This window comes from Pelodiscus sinensis, chromosome 11, assembly GCF_052426305.1.
Source record: "Pelodiscus sinensis isolate ZL-2025 chromosome 11, ASM5242630v1, whole genome shotgun sequence".
In the NCBI taxonomy this organism is placed as follows: domain Eukaryota; kingdom Metazoa; phylum Chordata; order Testudines; family Trionychidae; genus Pelodiscus; species Pelodiscus sinensis.
Window position 1 is genome coordinate 49,731,977 of NC_143062.1, and position 19,423 is coordinate 49,751,399.

The 19,423-nt window shown below is 39.3% G+C and overlaps 1 protein-coding gene across 12 annotated transcripts in view; it reads left to right on the forward strand.

The window, feature by feature from the left end:
- Positions 1 to 19,423, forward strand: part of FHIT (fragile histidine triad diadenosine triphosphatase) — a 1,114,957-nt gene that overhangs the window by 35,469 nt on the left and 1,060,065 nt on the right. For 9 of the 12 annotated variants that reach the window (XM_075938454.2, XM_089781282.1, XM_089781284.1 and 6 more), the window contains exon 2: positions 4,431 to 4,479. The exons of the other annotated variants lie outside the window; for them this stretch is intronic. The gene's annotated coding sequence lies outside the window, so the exon portion shown is untranslated. The remainder of the gene's footprint in view (positions 1 to 4,430; positions 4,480 to 19,423) is intronic. 12 annotated transcript variants of the gene reach the window in all.

Sequence of the window (19,423 nt, forward strand, 5' to 3'; positions counted from 1 at the left end):
TAATTGGCAGCCCCCATTCCCATGAGTGCTGGATAACAAAGCTTTCTTTATACCTATATTTTAAAAAGGAAACAAACTGGATCTGGGAAATTATAGATCAGAAAGCCCAACTTCAATACATAGCAAGATACTGAAACAAATGATTAAACAATTGGTTATTAAGTGCCTAGAGAATAATATGGATACAAGGATCAATCCCCATGAACGTCAAAAACAAATCATGCCAAAACAATTTAATTTACTTTTACAACAGGATTAGTGGACTGTGGTGGAAGCTGTAGACATAATATATCTTGATTTTAGTAAGGTCTTGGGCACAGTGCTACATGACATTTTCATCAGAAAACTAAGAAAAGATGGTGTAGATGTATTACTATATGCTGTATGCACAACTGTCTAAAAACTATACTCTTACAAGAGTAGTTATCAGTGGCTCTCAGTAAAAGTAGAAGGATGTATCTAGGGGCATCCTACAAGGGTTTGCCCTGGGTCCAGTACTGTTCAATATTTCCATTAATGACACAGGTAATGGAGTGGGGAGAGTGTGCTCATATAACTTGAATAAGACCTCAAATGGAGAAGAGTTGCAAACAATTTGGAGGACAAAGTGGAGAACGGTCTGAATTGAACAAGATGGCATTCAGTAAAGACGTGGTTACAATGGATCACAAATTGAATATGAGCCACTCATGATGCAGCTGCAAAAAAGGCCCCTGTTCTAGAGTGACAGGAGATTCATAAGTAAGATGAGAGCTAGTTAGCCTACTCTATTCAGCACTGGTGAGGCCTCAGCTGGAGTTATATCTAGTTCCAAGCCCCACGCTCTAGGCAAATGACGACTAATTGGAGAGAGTCCATAAGAACATAAGATTGGCCATACTGGGTCAGACCAAAGGTCCATCCAGCCCAGTATCCTGTCTGCTGACAGTGGCCAATGCCAGGTGTCCCAGAGGGAGTGAATCGAACAGGTAATGATCACATGATCTCTCTCCTGCCATCCATCTCCATCCTCTGACAAACAGAGGCTAGAGTTACCATTCCCTACCCATACTGGCTAATAGCCATTTATGGACTTAGCCTCCATGAACTTATCTAGTTCTCTTTTAAACCCTGTTATAGTCCTAGCCTTCACAACCTCCGCAAGGAGTCCCACGGATTGACTATGCGCTGTGTGAAGAACTTCTTTTTATTTGTTTTAAACCTGCTACCCATTAGTTTCATTTGGTGGCCCCCTACTTCTCATATTATGGGAACAAGTAAATAACTTTTCCTTATTCACTTTCTCCACACCACTCATGATTTTATAGACCTCTATCATATCCCCCCGTAGTCTCCTTTTTTCCTAGCTGAAAAGTCCCAGTCTCTATAATCTCTCCTCATATGGGACCCGTTCCAAATGGCTAATCATTTTAGTTGCCCTTCTCTGAACCTTTTCCAGAGAAAACTAAGAAAAGTAACAAAAAGTTTAGAAAACCTGACCTATGGGGAAAGTTTAAAAATATGGGCATGTTTCTCCTTGAGTAAACAAGACTGAGGAAAGGCCTGATAGTACAGGCAGTCCCCGGGTTACATGGATCCGACTTACATCGGATCCCTACTTACAAACGGGGTGAGGCAACCCCGCACTAGCTGCTTCCCCCCAGCAGACCAGGGAGACGCGAAGCTAGCGCCCACCCCCCCCCCCAGCAGACCAGGGAGATGCAGAGCGGCTTTTCTCAGCAGACACCTCAGCTTGAGAATAAAGGACTGAGGGAAGTGAGGTGTGGGAGAATAAAACTGAGCTCTGGAGAAATGTTTGGCTAGAGTTTCCCCTACAATATGTACCAGTTCTGACTTACATACAAATTCAACTTAAGAACAAACCTACAGTCCCTATCTTGTACGTAACCCGGGGACTGCCTATACTCTTGAAATATGTTAAGGACTGTTATAAATAGGTCAGTGATCTATTGTCCTCCAGGCCCATTGATGGTAGGACAAGAAATAATCAGCTTACTGCAACAGAGGTGGATTTAGGTTAGATACTTGAAACAGCTGTCTAACTATTAAGATATTTAAGTAGTGGTGAAGGGTTCTAAAGGAGGTTGTTGACTCCTGTCACTGGAGGATTTTAAGATCGAATAGACAAACACCAGTCAGGGATGGCCTAGAAACTTGGTTCTGCTTCAGTGAGGGATCCCAGACTACAGGCCCTCTCAAGGACCCTTCCAGCCCTTCAGTTCTGTGATTTTATATCTCTGGATTGTGGTTTTCCAGTGACCCAATTCAATTTACACCCACTGAAGAAATTGGAATTCATATGCCCAGGATTATTGTATTTTTCGTCTGCAAGGTTTTCATAAGCATTTTCTGAGAACAGAAATCTCTGCTTAGAAGGAAATTTGCTATTATTTGAGAGAATGCTCCAATAATTTGCAAGTTTAACATTTCATTGAATGCACTATAAAAGCTAGGGCTGAACTTATTCAAAATATTTGAGCTTTGAGTGAACATTTTGTATCTTATTTATTGCTTATTAAAACTAGTAGCAATAGTATGGTAGGCAAACTGGTGCATTACAATATGCAACAGTACAGAAAATCTCTCTTTTGTAGTTAAAATGTTGTGTTCCTATTGTATTGATACAGAGTAAGTGGAGCACAAGTATTTGTCATTGGTAAGCATTCATAAAATTTAGGCCAGAAGGCATTAGATCATTTAAGGTGACTGGCTGTCTGTCATGGACCATTAAATTTCACTCCCTTACCATAATACTGACAATAATGACTTGTGTTTGGCTAAAGCACATCAGCCAGGGAGGCATCTAATCTTGATTTGCAGACATCAAGAGATGGAGTATCTACCACTGCCTTTGGTAGTTTGTTCTAATGGTTAATCACCCTCACTGTTGTAAATTTGTGCCTATTTTCTAATTTGAATGTCTGGTTTCAATTTCTAGTGACTGGATCTTCTTGTTCAGTTTTCCATGAAAGAGTTCTTTAGTACCAGGTATTTCCTTTCATTGGAGATACTTATATGCTGAAAACAAAGCACTTTTCAGTCTTCTTGATAAACTAAACAGATTTGGCTCTTTTCGATGTTTCACTCTTCAGCATTTTCTGGAGATCTTGAATATTTTTTGTCTGTTTTCTGTAAACTATTTTTAACATCATTTTAAAAATATGGGTGCCAGAGCTGTATATATTATAGTAATATTGGTCTTACCAAAGCCTTAATTTTGCCATTGAATGCTATTTAATGGGTATTACATCTGCATATCTGAGGGAGATTTGAGTTGTTTTGGTGTGAAACTTCTGTTCCAATGAGGACGGACCACTCACTCAGTGTGATATCTCACATATTCCTTACCATGCATCTTCGTCTGTCAGGAGAAACCTTTAAATACATCTGTCTGAATGTTTCTGCTGGTTGCAAGAGAGGGTATTTTTCTGTCTGCTTAAGCAGGTAGGATGGAAGAAGTTATTAGGTAGATGCAGGTTTAACTTTGAACACCATCATGCTGCTCAAACCTCAGATTTTATGACCCCACCTGGGTTTTCCCATTTGGTCTCTGGAAGGACCTAAACCTGAGTAAGTTTGTATCATGTGAGGTATCAACATCTTTGTGCATCTTTTGTAGACTCTTTAGCCCTACATGATCTTTCTAGTCGAGGAGATTAGCTCCGGCTTCTTTGTTAACCAAAATATGTCATTAGGAAAATAAATTATTGAAGGAGGCTTGTGCGAGAAAAGGTGGGCACTGCAGACTTTGGAAACATTTCTAAATCCTAACAGGAATATGGGAGTAGAGCAGAAAGGTAATACATGGAGTAAAATTAACAAACTAAAATTCAGTTATAATCTTCTCAGGTTTAATCTGTCATCTGGAAACTACAATTGATTTATCTGACACATCAACATTGCTCTAATATTCTGTTATGCAAGGTAAAAGCTGAAAGAATAGTACATTAAATGTCCATGACAATGGTAGAAGTTTATTCATCTAATTCTTCTATTTATGGTGTTCTTGCAAAAAAGTTCCAAAAGAGCCACATGTCGTTGCTTCCCTTTCCCTTTTTCTGGCTCTTACTGCCAGACCAGGAATTGTTCTTTTAGTTTTGTGCATCACATGTGGCTCATGTAGCTGATCTTTAGGCTATGCTCAGTAGTGCCCCTAGAGCAGCGTGGAGCTGTTTCTCTGTGGACTTAGAAGAAGTTGGACAGAACACTTTTGCCCTGGCTCCCCCTCGCTCTGCAACTTTATGCTTTATGTCTATATGCGTATGGAAGACAGAATTTGGCCCATGAAATAGTAGTAAGAACTTTTTATCAGAGGTTTCTTCAGCTACTGATGCTGTGACATAAGTAAAACATGGTTACTAATGCATGTACCAAACATTCTTTCTTCACTGACAGGCAGGTCAATGCTTTTATTTTTTATCCCTTTGTAGCTTTGAAGTACAGCAAAGAAGTGAAATCCATTGAGAATAGTCTGTAAAGGTAAGTGTATTTATTACATTGCATTGACAAACATTGCCTTACAGCATTGATTTTTCTTTTATTCAGGGATTTAGGCATTTAAAGATATAGCTGACAGGACAACTTCTTTAACCACTTAGATGTCTCATCACTCAAAAAATGCTGAGCAATAGTTAGAAGCGAAATGTACGGAAACAAGTTGATGTGCTGAGGATGGCCGTATCTCAGAGCATGATCGCTGACTTATGCTTTGTTCACAGTGGTTAAGATATTCCAGTGTAGCTCTGTTCACTGTGATTAATGGTAGGTGTGATTTAAAAACAGCTACACTGGTATTGCTTCTGGTCAATAGCTGAATAAAGCCAGCTGGCAAAATAAAACATTTAAAATAGAATGCAGAGTGGCATTTTGATCTTGTAGTATTAAATGTATTATGATAGTTGTGTAACAGTATGCGGCCAGCAACTCTGCAGAAAGTAGGAAATTATCCGACAGAGTTCGCTGCAAAGTTCTTCTCACTTTGTCACTTGGTTTTAAATGGATAAAAAGCAGAAATTAAAGTAATAGAGTACAATAGTTAGCCTTGTTTGCACTCTTTCAATAGCTTTCTTTTCTTTGAAGAAAATGTTTCTCCCATTGCTAGGTGTATTTATAAGTGTGCATTCCAGTTGCCCCTTTAGTCATACTTGAAATAGTACATGCAGAAAAGAAATTGAACGATAAATTGTTGGCTGTGACAAGGATCACTCTCATCAAGTGGCTTCACTGGACAGGTTAAAATAGTCGATGAGCTTGTTTTCAGTTTCAACAACAGTCATCTTTTAATTCTGAGAGTTTCTTCTGTCCCTTTAATAAGAACTGACGGTAAAAACAGGGATAAAAATCAGCCTGCAACATAAAAGGCAGTTTTAGAAATTCAACACATTATGCAGTGAGATTTTAAATTATTGTTGTCTTGCAATGTTGTCTATTGTAAACCACTGTGGTCAACTGTGAAAACATTTGTGCAACAGTAAATTTGTATAATATGGAAGAAATGGATGTATTTTAATGGCATAGTATGTGAGTGCAGCGAGGAGTCCTGTGGCACCTTATAGACTAACTGGAGTGTAGGAGCATAAGCTTTCGTGGGCAAAGACCCACTTCGTCAGATGCATGTCAGTGAGTGAAATTTAATTATTTTTCTGAGCATATTAACATTTTATGATATGGTAAATTGATTTTTAATGTTTATATCTGTAGTTCACTGTTTATAGATAGAAAACTGCCAACAAATTGGAACAAATATTTTTGTGGTGGATAAATGTATTTTTTAAAAGGAAAACTTTTTAGGGAAAAAAAATCTGTTCTTACTTATATATGTCAGCTGCAATTTATGGGTTTATAGCTGCTTGCACCTGCTTAATCTTATGTTTGTTAAGCAAATGCTGTATATAGTTACTTTGGTGGCAGCTGCTGTATCACAAGTGATAAGTAACCTCTGAACCAAACACCTGTGCTTTAACCCTTTGTATACTTGTCTTTAGGGTTGTAAGATGAGGACTGGAGATGAGTGAAGTTGGCTTCCATCTCTCTCACTTTTTCCTTCTCAGTTGCTTTTGTACCTCTGGATCTTTCTTATCCTAATCCTGCCCCACAACTCACTCTTCACCATAGAGCTGATCTGACCTAGGTGCCAAGCACAGTGCCCTCAGTTACTACCGTATTCCTGAGCAGCCAAGGGTTTTCTGTTTCCTGGAGGCTGAGCAGGGAGGAAGAAAGGTTTTTTGTAGGAGACAGTGATTGGTTGGGCCCAAGTGTGAGCCACAACACTTTTCTCCACGCCCCGCTAAGGCACTTTCTGAAAATGCAGTATCTCCTGGTAACTTCTGCCATAACCGAGGAAACTATCTACTGATGATGTAAATCAGAGAAACGGGGCTAGAGAGTTCGTCTAGTCCAGGACCATGGGCTGAGGCAGGACCCAGTAAACATAGACCATTTCTGTCAGTTGTTTGTTTAACTGGTTCTTAAAACCTCCAATAATGGAGATTCCACAACTTTCCTTGGAAACCTATTCCAAGTACTTAACCACTCTTACCAGGGATGTACATTTTTGATTATTTGCAATTGACATCAATTAGTCGATTTGCTGCACTTCAAAGGTGAAAGCACTGCGGGGAGCATGTGGCCAGCGGGCAACTCAAGCAGTCCCCCGCTGCCCCGTGTTCCCTGTGGCATCTCAAAGTGGCGGCTTTGCATGGAGCCTGGGGTCAGCTGGGATTCTGAGTCCCAAGCTGACTCTGGGCTCCATGCGGTGCTGCCTCTTTGAAACTCTGCAGGGAGCCCAGCGTCAGGCTCTATGTGGCGTTTCAAAGTGGCAGCGCCGTGTGGAGCCTGGGATCTGGTGCTAGACTCCACGCGATGCTGATGCTTTGAAGCACCTCTTCTTTGCCCCCCCTTGTTGCCTCTTTCTGATAGAGGCAGCAAGGGGGGAGAGGAGGGAAGTGACTAGTCGACTAACCTGTTGACTATCCAATAAGCATTTGCTTATTGAATAGTCGACTAGTTGTTCGCATCCTTAACTCTTATGGTAAAGTTTTTCCTCATATTTAACCAGAATCTCTGGCTGTAGATTAAGCTGACTATATCTAGTCTTGCCTTCAGTGCACATGGAAAATAATTGATAGATAGAGCCCTGCAAATCTGTGGATATCCATGAGTATCTGCATCACGGATATGGATGTGGATATCTATGGCTCAGTTTGCAGAAAGAGATGCAAACGCAGATATAAAATTGTGTATCTGCACAGGGCTCTAACAGTCGATCCCTATCCTCTTGCCAAAACATTAAGGGCTGTTGCAGACTGTTATCAGGTCCCTCCTTAGTCTTCTTTCCTCAAGACTAAACATGTCCAGTTTTTTAACCTTTCTTCATAGATCAGGTTTTCTAAATCTTTTGTCAATTTATTGCTGTGCTTTGGACTTTTTACAGTTTGTTTGCACTTTTCCAAAAGCATGGTTCCCAGAACTTGACACATTATGTCAGCCGAGTCGCATGGAATTATTACCTCCTATGTCTTATATGTAACACTCCTGATATATTCTGTAATGATATTAGACTCTTTTGTGGGTATATCACATTGTTGGCCTCTATTCTGAGGTGAAAGTAACTTTCTTACAGGTACTATTGTCTTGCAGCCCTGTGTTGGAGGGTGGGGACTCCAGGTATGGGAATGGGGGTGTGTGCAATATGACAGTATCTGTAAGAAATGAGAGTGGGGGGGGGGGGCTCAGGAAGGGGGTGGGAATGTGGGGGGGGTAGCAGGAGTCAGGGCAGGAGCTTGGGGATGAGGAGGAGTTCAGGGAATGGGGCTGAGGGTGTGAGGGCTGTAGGAGTCATGGTTAGGGGGTATGAAGAGGGGCTCAGGGTAGGGGGGTGGGAGTGTGGGAGTGCAGGAGTCAAGGTTTGGGAATGTGGGGCGTTTCAGGGGTCAGGGCAGGCACTAGGACTGTGGGGTGTGTGTGCAGAAGTCAGGGTTGGTGGTGTGAGGAGGGACTCAGGGCCAAGGATTGGGGTAAGGGGAAACGGGGCAGGAGGCTGGAGAGATGGGGAGGCGCAGAGCAGGGTGGGGATGAGAATGCAGGAGTCAGGGAAGGGGGTTCAGGGCAGGTGGCTGGGTGTATGTAGAGATGAGTGCAGGAGGAGGGGGCAAGAGCACCATTTTGGGAGCGTCTCTGTATATATTCCTCTCACTCCCAGCTGCCTAAGGGAGGGGCAGAGGAGGAATGCAGCATACTGTGCACTTTCCCCTTGCTCCCTGACAGCAGGGAGAAAGAGAAGAAAAGCAGCAGGGACCCAGTAAGTGCCACTGCAGTACCCTTCCTGAAATGGCACCCAGGGAAGGGGTTTGGGGTCTAGAGCCAGTCCCTTTCACCGGCCTGGCTACCTTCTCCTTAGTGCAGCAGCCTGCAGGAAGCCCTGGGACCCAGGCTGGGAGCACGCCACCCCTCCCACTTCTTGCCAGAGAGCTACACTGGGATGCACTGACTCCCTTTTACCTTGGCTTCTACTGAATTGCTGAACCACTATTTCCCCCCAATCCTTTTTTCAGCATTACAACTGCAGAGCCAGTTATTCTTCTTCGAGTGATGTCCCCATTGGTGCTCCACTGTTGGTGTTGGGCTTGTCCCAGCGCTGCAGATTGGAGACTTTTTCAGCAGTATCTGGTGGGGCTGTGCATGCGTGGCAGGGGCGTGTGCCATGGGCACCCTTGGAGTTCACGCACGCAGCCCGACTCCTCTCAGTTCCTTCGTACCACCCTCGGTTGTAGACGGAGTTCGATCCCTCTCCTCTCCTTTGCATTCCTGTGTATGAGAAGAGAGTTTACTTACTTAGTTAGTCAGTTTATAAGTGGTGTTCTAAGTTGTTTTAAAAAAAAGACCTTTTTCCCTCATTTAAATAGTTTTTCCTCAACGGTGTTGAGGAAGATTGCAGCGAAACTGGGCCCAACGACGGCCCCCTCGCAGAAGGAAAGAGAAGACTGCAAATTAAACACAAGGTTTTTGAAAGCTTAATATGGCAGCGAGAGGCTGCATGCCAGCAAGGCAACACCAAGACAAACTTAGTTAAAAAAAAAAAAAAAGCTCCATGGAAGCACATAAAACAAAACAGAAAAAACCACAAAGACAGCAGAAAGAAGATAGTGCTGCAGGAAGGAACCAGACAAAATGCCTGGTTCACCCGGCTGTAAGAAATACAAGTGTCATGACCCAATGCCCGCTTCAGATAGCCACAGGTCTTGCATTTAGTGCTTGCGTGAGGCGCATGTCCCTCAGAAATGCGTGCTCTGTTGTAGCTTCACAGCCAGGGTGCAAAAGGACAGGGAGCTCAGATTGAGGATGCTCCTCTTTGATAAAGCTCTCGAGCCCCAGCTAGCCACGGAGAGGAGTACTCGGCAAGAGACCCACAGTAAACAAAAGAAACGGGCAAGCTCCCCCTCATCTAAGCCACCAGCTAAAAACAGGGTCTCTCCAGCTCGTTCCCTATCTCCCAGAGTCAGCACAAGAGATAAGCCATGAACCTCCTGCACTGCGTGCCCCGGGGCTGCATCGGTTGCAGAACCAAAACTATGAACCTCACAAACTATGGTACCATCTGCACCGATACTGAAGATGCAAAAGGTCCAGGAACTGGACAAGACCTTGGCATTGCAGGTGCTGAGCAAGACCCCGGCAATGGTGAACGGGTTCTAGGGCCCCTGGAAAAGGAAGCTATGGAACTTGGTGAAGAGGTAATGTGATTCTGCAAGAGTTGAAGGGGGTGCCCGTGCAGGTATCTATCCTGGAAAGTGAGGTATGTGCAGATAGACCATTTGTATGTTATTGATGTGTCTAAATGATCTAGTTGGTTATATTTACGGAATGCCAGTCATATTATCTTATCAGCAGTACAATTCAAAAACGATTCTTGAGTAAGGGTAATGTGCTGTTGATAATGGTATTGATCAAATTTAGGTTCCCTCTTACTGAACACAATCAGTAAGCCACTAGCATCTCCAATAAATACTTACTTTTTAAAGGTCAATCCAGACTTTGTGGACTGTTTTTGCGTTCCCAGATAAAAAGAAAAGCAAGCATGCCAAATTGCTTTGCTTCAGCTTAACCATAGCTCTGAATGAATCCATAAATGCTACAAAAGGGAAGCTTATAAACACATGCTTCACAGAAGGAAAAAAATATCATTCCTTCCTAATCCTTTTCCTAAGGGGAGGAAATGTGTTTGTTCTTGTTTTGAGAATTGAGGGATAACATATATGAAAACTATGTGTTATGTTCATGATGAATTCTTTCACATTGTTAATGGAAATATAAAGTCAAAATTTGTGTTTTGCTTTTTTCAAATATGTATCCTCTGAAATTTGTCAGTTAGGGAACCTACCTGTCCTAGACCCAATCAAAATAGCATGCCTGTGTCAAAATTCTTTTTCTTGGAACATGTATCTTTCATATTCAGTGACAAAGTGTTTTTTAAAAGCAGTTGTTTTTCCAAAGCTCTTGCTTTCAAGATGAAGCATTTAAAGACTATCACATCTTTCTGTGTACAAAATGGAGAGCTGTACTACTCAAAGGCTATATGCTGCCCTTAGTCAACTCCAGCAGCAGTAATGGTGGCGGGGGAGTTTTGCTGTGGACTGAGAATAGTGCTGTATATGGCTCTCAATCCAATCAATAACATGGGCAGGAAAACAATTCTAAGATAGAGTTCGAATATAAAAGTACTTGGAAAACAGCAGATTTTCCTCCCCATAAGTACATTCCTTCAGAAATCAAGATAGCAATTTTTCATGCCTTGCTGCCAGCATAGAGATTTTTCTTACAGTGTGGTGACTGGGCAAAAGAAATTACACAATATTAACAGTAGTTGCCTTGGCAAGGTTCCTTTGTACAGCAACTTAGAACATTATATCATTTTAAGAGCTCTCTCCATTTCCAGTGGGTGTTTCATCAGACACCACTATGAAGGATCCTCTGTGAAAGAAATGGAGAAAATGAAGAAAAAATGGCCAAAGTTCGGTAGTACATATGTTGATATGATACGCTTACCACACATGCACATTTAGGATTAATTGATTAGTCCAATGACATAATCCTTCCTTCTGTTTATCATTTATAATGGTTTGCTGCTATATTCCTAGCTTTTATACATGAAGTGCAGTGAATTGATGTTGAAGTCTCACTATGATTTTTTTAATCTTGTGTTATATATACAGATTAAAATTGCTGAGAACTGAATCATTTTCTCAGAGATAGACAGTGGGGGGAGAAGTGACTTTTGTCACAGGCATTAGTACATTGTACATATTGCCATTTTAGGACAAAGATATCCTTAGGACAAAGATAATATCATATCCTTAGGACAAAGATAATCCCCAAGAAAGAAAGATCCATGGGTATGTACATTTGGATTCTCCTTCATGTTTTGTGTACAAGAATGGGGTTACAGGAATCACTTGTTGTAAATAATGGACATGTTGCCAAGAGAACTAGAATACTTGTCACTCCCAGGCACAGGGTGAGGGTTTTTTTTCTTTTTGAATACTAGTACAGAATGAATGACTGGATAGCTATACTTCTTCCTTAATTAATCATCTTTTCAAAAGTATTTTCCACAAAATATTAGCAGCCAGTGTCTCAAACTCTAGAGCTAGAGATTACTGCATTATACTGCTTGAAAACTGAGATTATAATTTTACGATTGTGTATATAATGTTTATTTCTAGCTCCGCTTTATGAGTTCTCTGGATAGTAACTTCTAAAATCATGTCAGAATTTAAATGGAAGTAGGGGATGGGGAAAAGAAGATGACAAATTACATGATTTTAAAAACAAGTAGCTCTGTGGCACCTTAGGTTTTAAAGTTCAGTATATCTTGATGGCAGGTCTAACATAAGATGTCGTCTTATATGTTGTGAAAACTGGAATAAAATGCTTATTTCTCACCCAGGAGGTTCAAAGGATATTAGAGATTCAACCTATGCCAAGAATAGTGTTCTGTGAGTATAGCAGTGTTATTTGGGTGGGATGAAGATGTAGGCGCAAAACATTTATTTGGACATTTTATGGGCTTTGCCATCTAAATGACACAAAGCAATATGCATAACTATTAGGATGGAAAGGAACTCTCAAGTTTACACTCCCAGAGGTTTTGTTTTTAGCAGGAGTGGTGCAACACTTCTTGCAATTGCTCATTTAATCTGGAAGTACTGTTTTACAAGAACTAGACAAATTGATGGAGGTTAGGTCCATCAGTACTAATTAGCCAGGACCGGTAGGAATGGTGTCCCTAGCCTCTGTCAGAGGTTGGAAATGAGTGAAGGGAGGGGGATCACTTGATGATTCCCTGTTCTGTTCACTCCCCCTGGGGCATCTGGCATTGGCCACTGCTAGAAGACAGGATACTGGGCTAGATGGACCTTTGGTCTGACCCAGCATGGCTGTTCCTATGTAATGCTCAGTCTATTATTATTTCACAATGCCATAACCATTCTTTTAGTGCCATGTCTGTAACTCCTGTTTTATCTTATCTTAGAATCTGAAATGTATGGTTACTTGATTTTAAGGTTGAAATACTGCAGTTAATGCCAGTTGAATTATTCTTCTTGGGAAGACAAAATTTATAGTTTATTGATGTCAAATGCTTACATTTTTTCACAGAACAGTATATCAGGTTCCAAATCTGAAATTAGGCATTGGTTTTTAAGAGCTCTTATTAGAGTTTAAGTTAAACTCAGTGTGCCAAACCTCCCATTTCTCAAGTGGAAAAGAATAATTTCAATAAATATCTTTCCACACCAATGAAATGCCAGCAACATTTTTATTGTATGAAAGTGGCACAGAAAGATGTAGTATATTAATGCTAGAAAACACAACATCATTTTTCAACGTCTTTCTGATGACAATCTGGTTATTAGGTTGTCAGAGGTTTTTGACAAAGTATAGTATTGGGTTACCTAATTAGATTGTTTCAAAGCCCATTGGGGATGCTGATATTTTTCTAATAATTTTTGGTCTAGGTTGTTCTCATTAAAGGCAAACTTATCAGTCTTGTGAGAAATGTTTGGTGTTATATTCACTGTGCTAAACACGAAAAATCCACTAATGCCTGATATGTGTGACAGCAGAGTACTTGCTGTACTGGAAGTAGTATATGTCTGCAAGTTGTATCTGCTGCGTAGAAATGCCCAAATGATTTTTATTCTATAAATAAATAATTTATATAAAAATGAGAATTAAATTATAATTTCTATTTTAATTAAAAATTCTTCAATTGCTTTTTATTTTAAAAGATCAGTAATGAAAGTCTATGTTCTGAAAGAGTTTGTACTTTTCAAAATTCAAGTTAGTTGCATCTCGTTATTTAAATGGGGAAAAAAACTTAGTTTCTCTTGTGGATGTCATCAAGTCTCTCAAACAAATAGAATCTGTTCTGGGAGTTTCTCAGTCGATTAAAATAGTTCTGCATTATTTCATATATATGTAGGGGTTTTTAAAAAATAAGGTTTAGGTAAATACTATATGCTATCAGCATGATTTGGAGATCTTGACAGTAAATTTTTTTCATTAAAAGATCTGTAAGGCCCTCATTCAGCAAAGCTTTTGACTTAAATGGGGCTTAAGTGCAAACTTAAATGCCTGCTGCATCAAGTACTGAATAGAAAAACCTAACACATTCAGACCTGCCCATCTGCAATATCTGGCAGGCTCAAGCCTGGGTCTAAATCTGTCTTTTACAACTAGGAAACTTAAACAGAAGGAGACCCAAAGCTGCCCTCAAAAACAAATTCTCTGTTACTTTCTCAGTGGTTTTATTTGTCATTAGGCATGAAAGGACTAGCTGCTATTTTTAAAAGAAGGTTTTAATATCTTCAATTACAGTTAAAAAATGGCAATATAATTCCCAGCAGGTAACTTACTTATCTTGACATTTATTTATTTAAAATATTTATACAGGAATAGCCACTGAAATGTATTATTCTATTGGCAAGAGGCTTTTTGGCAGGAGCAGGACCAGGGACAGCATATATTACTGCAGATGTGAGATGTGTTGTAACTAAATCAAATAGAACGATTCTCTGGCAAGAGGTTAATAATGCCAATCAATAAAAAAAAGACATTCTTTATCAAACATTTCTGAAATTGCAGTTTTAAACTCTCAGTACAAATCAAATAAAGAGATCTTTTCTAATACTGTCTTTTTATATTGTATTCTATTGACATAAAAAGTTGGTCTGAGTCATTGAAAATTCCATTTTACAGCTAAAAGTTTCTTCAGTGTTGCACAACTGAGGCATTTCTATAACTGAAATTACGATCACCAATTGTGTGTTTAATACAACCATGCTTGGGATCTCATAATGCCCCTCTTTTATGAAAATATAATTCATATTGTAAAAATTCAAACTACAGCAAATATGCTATTTAAAATTATAGCATTTTGCACTATTATATGAACAGTTACGTTTTCCATAAATAAGGGATGATTCATTAAACAGATATCGGCATTTTTGTTTATTTTTAAAGTTGAAACTTGCTTTTAGGTTTTCAAAAAGCTCTGCCTTCATTTTCCAGCAGAAGAAAGGGTCTGCTGAACTTTCTGCTGATGTTACCAGTAGAACCAGACCCAGCATGTGGAGCGCCAACAGACATTGCTCCAGCTGCCATCCAGGAACTCTGTGGTTGATATGCCTTCCCTCTGCCCACCCCAATTTACTAGCATCAGTTTCTGCCTATTGTAAGAATCACAGAGAGGCAGACTGAGGTAGGAATCTCAGTGAGGATGAATGGGTTGGGAAGTCAGAGTTGAAGCACGCAAAACTGGATTCTTTGCAAGATAGCAAGTAAAGGCAGCTTTTTTCATATCCTTGTTATGTTTTTTTTCTTTCACCAAATGCTCTGTTATTAATGTTGAAAACTAGCAACTGGTCATAGGCAGTAGCTACTTATTCAAGTTGGTACTAAATAACAATATTCTACACTGCACATTGTGGAGGATATATTCTTATCTTAAAGTACGCACATGACTTAGATCAAGTCTTGATGAATCGGCTAACAACCGGCACAGTATCCCAACACAGACTATTAAGAGGTTTCACTGTATTTAATTGATTTCAATGAATTTTTATACTGAGTTCTGTAAATATAGAAATACAAATTCTTTTTAATTGTGTTTACATTATAAACAAATATTTGGGCAACTAAAACATATTGATGAACATCAAATTCACCTCTTTCTACATTGTGTAGTTACTGATTTCTATTACACAGGGAATTATGATTTTGTTGTTTTGCCTTAAGCTGTATAATCAGTATATCATGTCAGAAAGATCAGTATTTTTCCATTATCTCATTGAGCTCCCATGTTTACATAAATTCTCTCAACATACTGTGGTACTTTTATCCTTAGTTATTTATACCGCTTTAATTTTGGGCCATTTTATACTTTTCAAAGTTAAGTTGCAAATCAATAATTATAGCATTAACCCAAGGCAAATGAATGCACTTTACCTGAAAGGTTGGTAAGAATTCGAGCTTATTTCAAATGCTATTAAATAAACTTTAAATTCAATTCTAAGTGATAGTCACTCCCAGAATGAACTTATTTTGATGTTCTATTAAAACTGTTGAATTTATGGGGAAGAGAATGCAAAAGAAAATCAATAGGTTTATTTCTACATATCCTTTTCTGGCTTTGTTGTTTAGTTTGGTGGAAAAAATTCTATAAATAATGAACAGATTTTCTAAAGCCACAGATTTACCAGTCTTGCTCAGAAAAGGTTGCTGCGTTTAGTTGTTGGTTTTAATTAAAGATGTACAAAACACACACTGTTTTGGGTTTGTTTAAGTTTGAGTTTGCTAATTAGGGGTGTTAATGGTTAACAAGCGGGAGCTGAAGCAGCCCTTCCACCTGCCACAGGTGAGGGGCACTTCATCTTGGCCGGAATAGGTTTGTGCCCACAAAAGCTCATGATACCATCTACATTTTTTGTTAGTCTCTAAGGTGCTGCAGGACTATTAGTTGTTTTTTAAGTTTTTTCTATTCTAATGTGTTAAACTGATGCTGAATGGGCTTCATATATACTTATGAAGGGGTGTCTACTGATCTCTTGCAGTCATAATTATCTAAACATCAGCATATCACAAACGAGGGATGTTAATATGTCTCAGAGGGGCAGCTGTGTTAGTCTGTAACTTTAAAAACAACTAGTAATCCTTAGAGATTAATAAATATATAGGCTCATGAACTTTCGTGGATAAGACCCACTTCATGACATGAGTTGAAGTGGAAATAACAGAATCCAACGTGTATATTACAGCAAAAAAAGTACTTGTCAGTTGTAGGATTTATGTTAATGAAGCTAATTAAGTGGGCTGGATCTGTCCCATTCATAACTTCTGATGTGAAAATGTGGATGTCAGAGGCAGGGGAAATTGGCTTTGTAGGTGTGCTGTGGGTGGGGGTGCTCCAACCTGGACACCTGCAGGTAGGAACATCTGTCCCTTCTCTGTTTCTTTTACTTGGCTGGTTTTTGGCTTCTCTGCTCCTTGCTTAGCAAGTGAAGTTCTGATTAGGGTGATGCCCTCAATCAGGACAGGCTATGTAAGTTCTGCCCTTTACACATACAGTAAGGATAACAACATGTCATTTAACTCTAATATTAAAGTTAATGTTAACATTATTTAATACACAAGAAGGAATTAATTTCTATGCATCTGGGTATAATGCTTAAATTATCCAAAAGTACAATGTTTGATTTACAAATCTTAAAATACACATAGTATATAATCTGCAGTATCCCAAATTAAGTTTAATAAAGGCAATAATGTAACACACTAGCATCCAAATATTTGGATACATCACTCATAAAAAATTATACTAATAGTAGTTTGTGGAAAGCAGATTTAGCAATGAATATAGATTGTTCTTCAGTAATTGAGAATTTAAAATGGGTTGCCTCTCAGTAAATATAATTCATCTGAGAAATATTTCATTTACCCTCCCCGATTTTGCTTCTCGGCAGCACTCTGGCTCTTCTCGTATTGCTGATGTACGATAATATGTTCAACATAGATCCTTGATCATCTGGTGATATCCAATGCCTTGAGTTGTTGCATCAGCTCAGTGTAGTGCTGACCAGTTTGCATTCCTGCAGCACTTTCTCATTAGGAGCTCCCACGGGTACCTACTTTCAACAGTCAGAGTCTGTGTTTGAACTTGTAATGCTAGCTCTCAAGGCATTGGCCAGAGGGGCATATGTCTTCACATTTTGAGCTTGACTATTGCTGAAGGCTGAGGTACTGCTCTGAAAGTGATTTGTAACCCCACTCTAGCCAAAAGTGATCACTTCGGCAAAGCAACTCTATCAAACCTTGCAGCTAGGCGAAGTAGGTATGTTTATGCAAACTTGGTCTGTTCCTGAAGTCTTCTCGCCCAGCTCATTTCTAGATGTCAAGGGAGAGCTCATTCAGATGCTACTTACAATTTAATTTACATATACTTATTCACAGAGAACATTGTGGTGGATTCCACTTTTTTATCCTTCGTAGGATCTGGGAAGCTTTGTATGCTTCCCACTCTCCAAATGCGTAAGTGTTACTGGTGCTTTTTCACCAATATGGAAGGAGTACTATAGCAACAGGTGGGCTTCAAAGTGACTCTTTGACTGAAAAGCCTGAATTATTAGGATTAGAAAGCATGATTGGTTTCCAGTCAGCTACTCAGACCACCTAGCCATTCAGAACCTTTGGGGGCGGGGATTTGAGAGCAAGTACTCAGGAAATTGCTTATTCGAAAAGAAAATAGTTAAGTTAATGATAATTATTTATTGATTAATTTTTGTTAGAAACATTCCGTGTTTTGAAACCCAATGAGTCCTTTTATGAATTGCTGCAGTTGATTTAATTATGTTAAACTTGAATTAAATTATTAATTTTCAGTTATCTGTGTCAAGGTGCTCCCTGGAACCTGGGACAAAACAGTTCCAGAAAAAGAGAGGAACTTCTGGGAAAGAAGTGTTATTGAGTATATGGAAAAGAGATTCCAAAGACAATTAGAAATATAACTGTTTCTATTACTCAGGAATAAGCAATTACTTTAGTTGAGCTTGAGTGAAAGTCGAAGAAGTGAAATTCTTGCTCATCTGATTCCACACATATCACCCCCTGAAACGCTCCAACAGTACAATAGAAAGTTACAAACATTAAATCATCAGAACCAGTTACCATGATACCATGAGGGCCCAAAGCAGTTGCCAGTTACATGTGGTAGCAGTAGCTGTATTCAAATTAACTTTGCGCTGTGACACCCACAAAAAAGAGAGCATGCGTAAAATGTTGAAATGAGGACAACAGTTTGCTTAAGAATATACACCAATGTACAACACCCTTGAAAGGAGTGAGGAGGTTCAAATGACAGAGTTTTCCAGTACTTCCCCAGGCAGTGACAAGGAGGAATGGGGAAAGGGAGATAAAATAAAATATACCCTCAATATTCAAATGAACTAGAGTTTTAAAAGAGATGATGAAAACTAGCTGCCTTTAAAAGGCAATTGATATGCTATTGAATTGCTACACATCAAAAACTTTTCTGAGAATGTTTTTTGAGAATGTTTTCAAAAGATATTTTGAAAAGTGCAAAGAGGGAGGAGGAGGTGATATTAAATAAGATGGCAACTTTTGTAACCATTTTTTTGGTATCATAGCTCAAGGGAAAGTCAATAAACTTTGATTCCCAACATTAATGTAATTATTTTGATTTTTCTGGCTCCTTCTCGGGAAGGCTGCAGTAATGTAATATCAGATGGCCGAAAGCAATTCAGAAATCCAGTGTCCCATAGGATGACGTTCAAACGTAGGAAGTCTGGGGGTGGAATAAATCATTTTCTCTGATCTTATTAGGGATGAGAATATTACAGAGAAGCAAATGTACAGGCAGAACTAATACCAGAAGGATACCGTAGGCAGAGAAAAAAGCAAGAAGTTTCTCTGATAACCAAAGGTGTCCTTTTAAAGTGTTATTTTTCTTTTCTTTTTTCTCTGTTTTTAGCTCACTGTGTCTAAATCATCTAGGAAGGACTGTCATTGTGACTGCTGTTGGCAGTTATACTAATTTAGTTCAGCTACTATTTTATTAAAATATTTTGGGTTAATCATCCATATTCTGAATTTTCCCCCCTTGGTACAGTGAGAAATTACATTACAAAATAGCTTCCAAGGCATGTTTTGATATAGAAACTTGCTGTGTCCTTGTGATTTTTAAATGACGCTACCTCTATGTTCTGTTTGACGATTCAAGTTTCCTAGAGGGATTGAGGAAGGTGGGTGTGATGGGAGAAGCACAGTAATATAAATCCCTTGTTGTGTAGTAAAGGCCAAAGAACTTGCAAATGCATCTCCAAAAGAAAAAGCTTGATCAGCTTTACTGGAA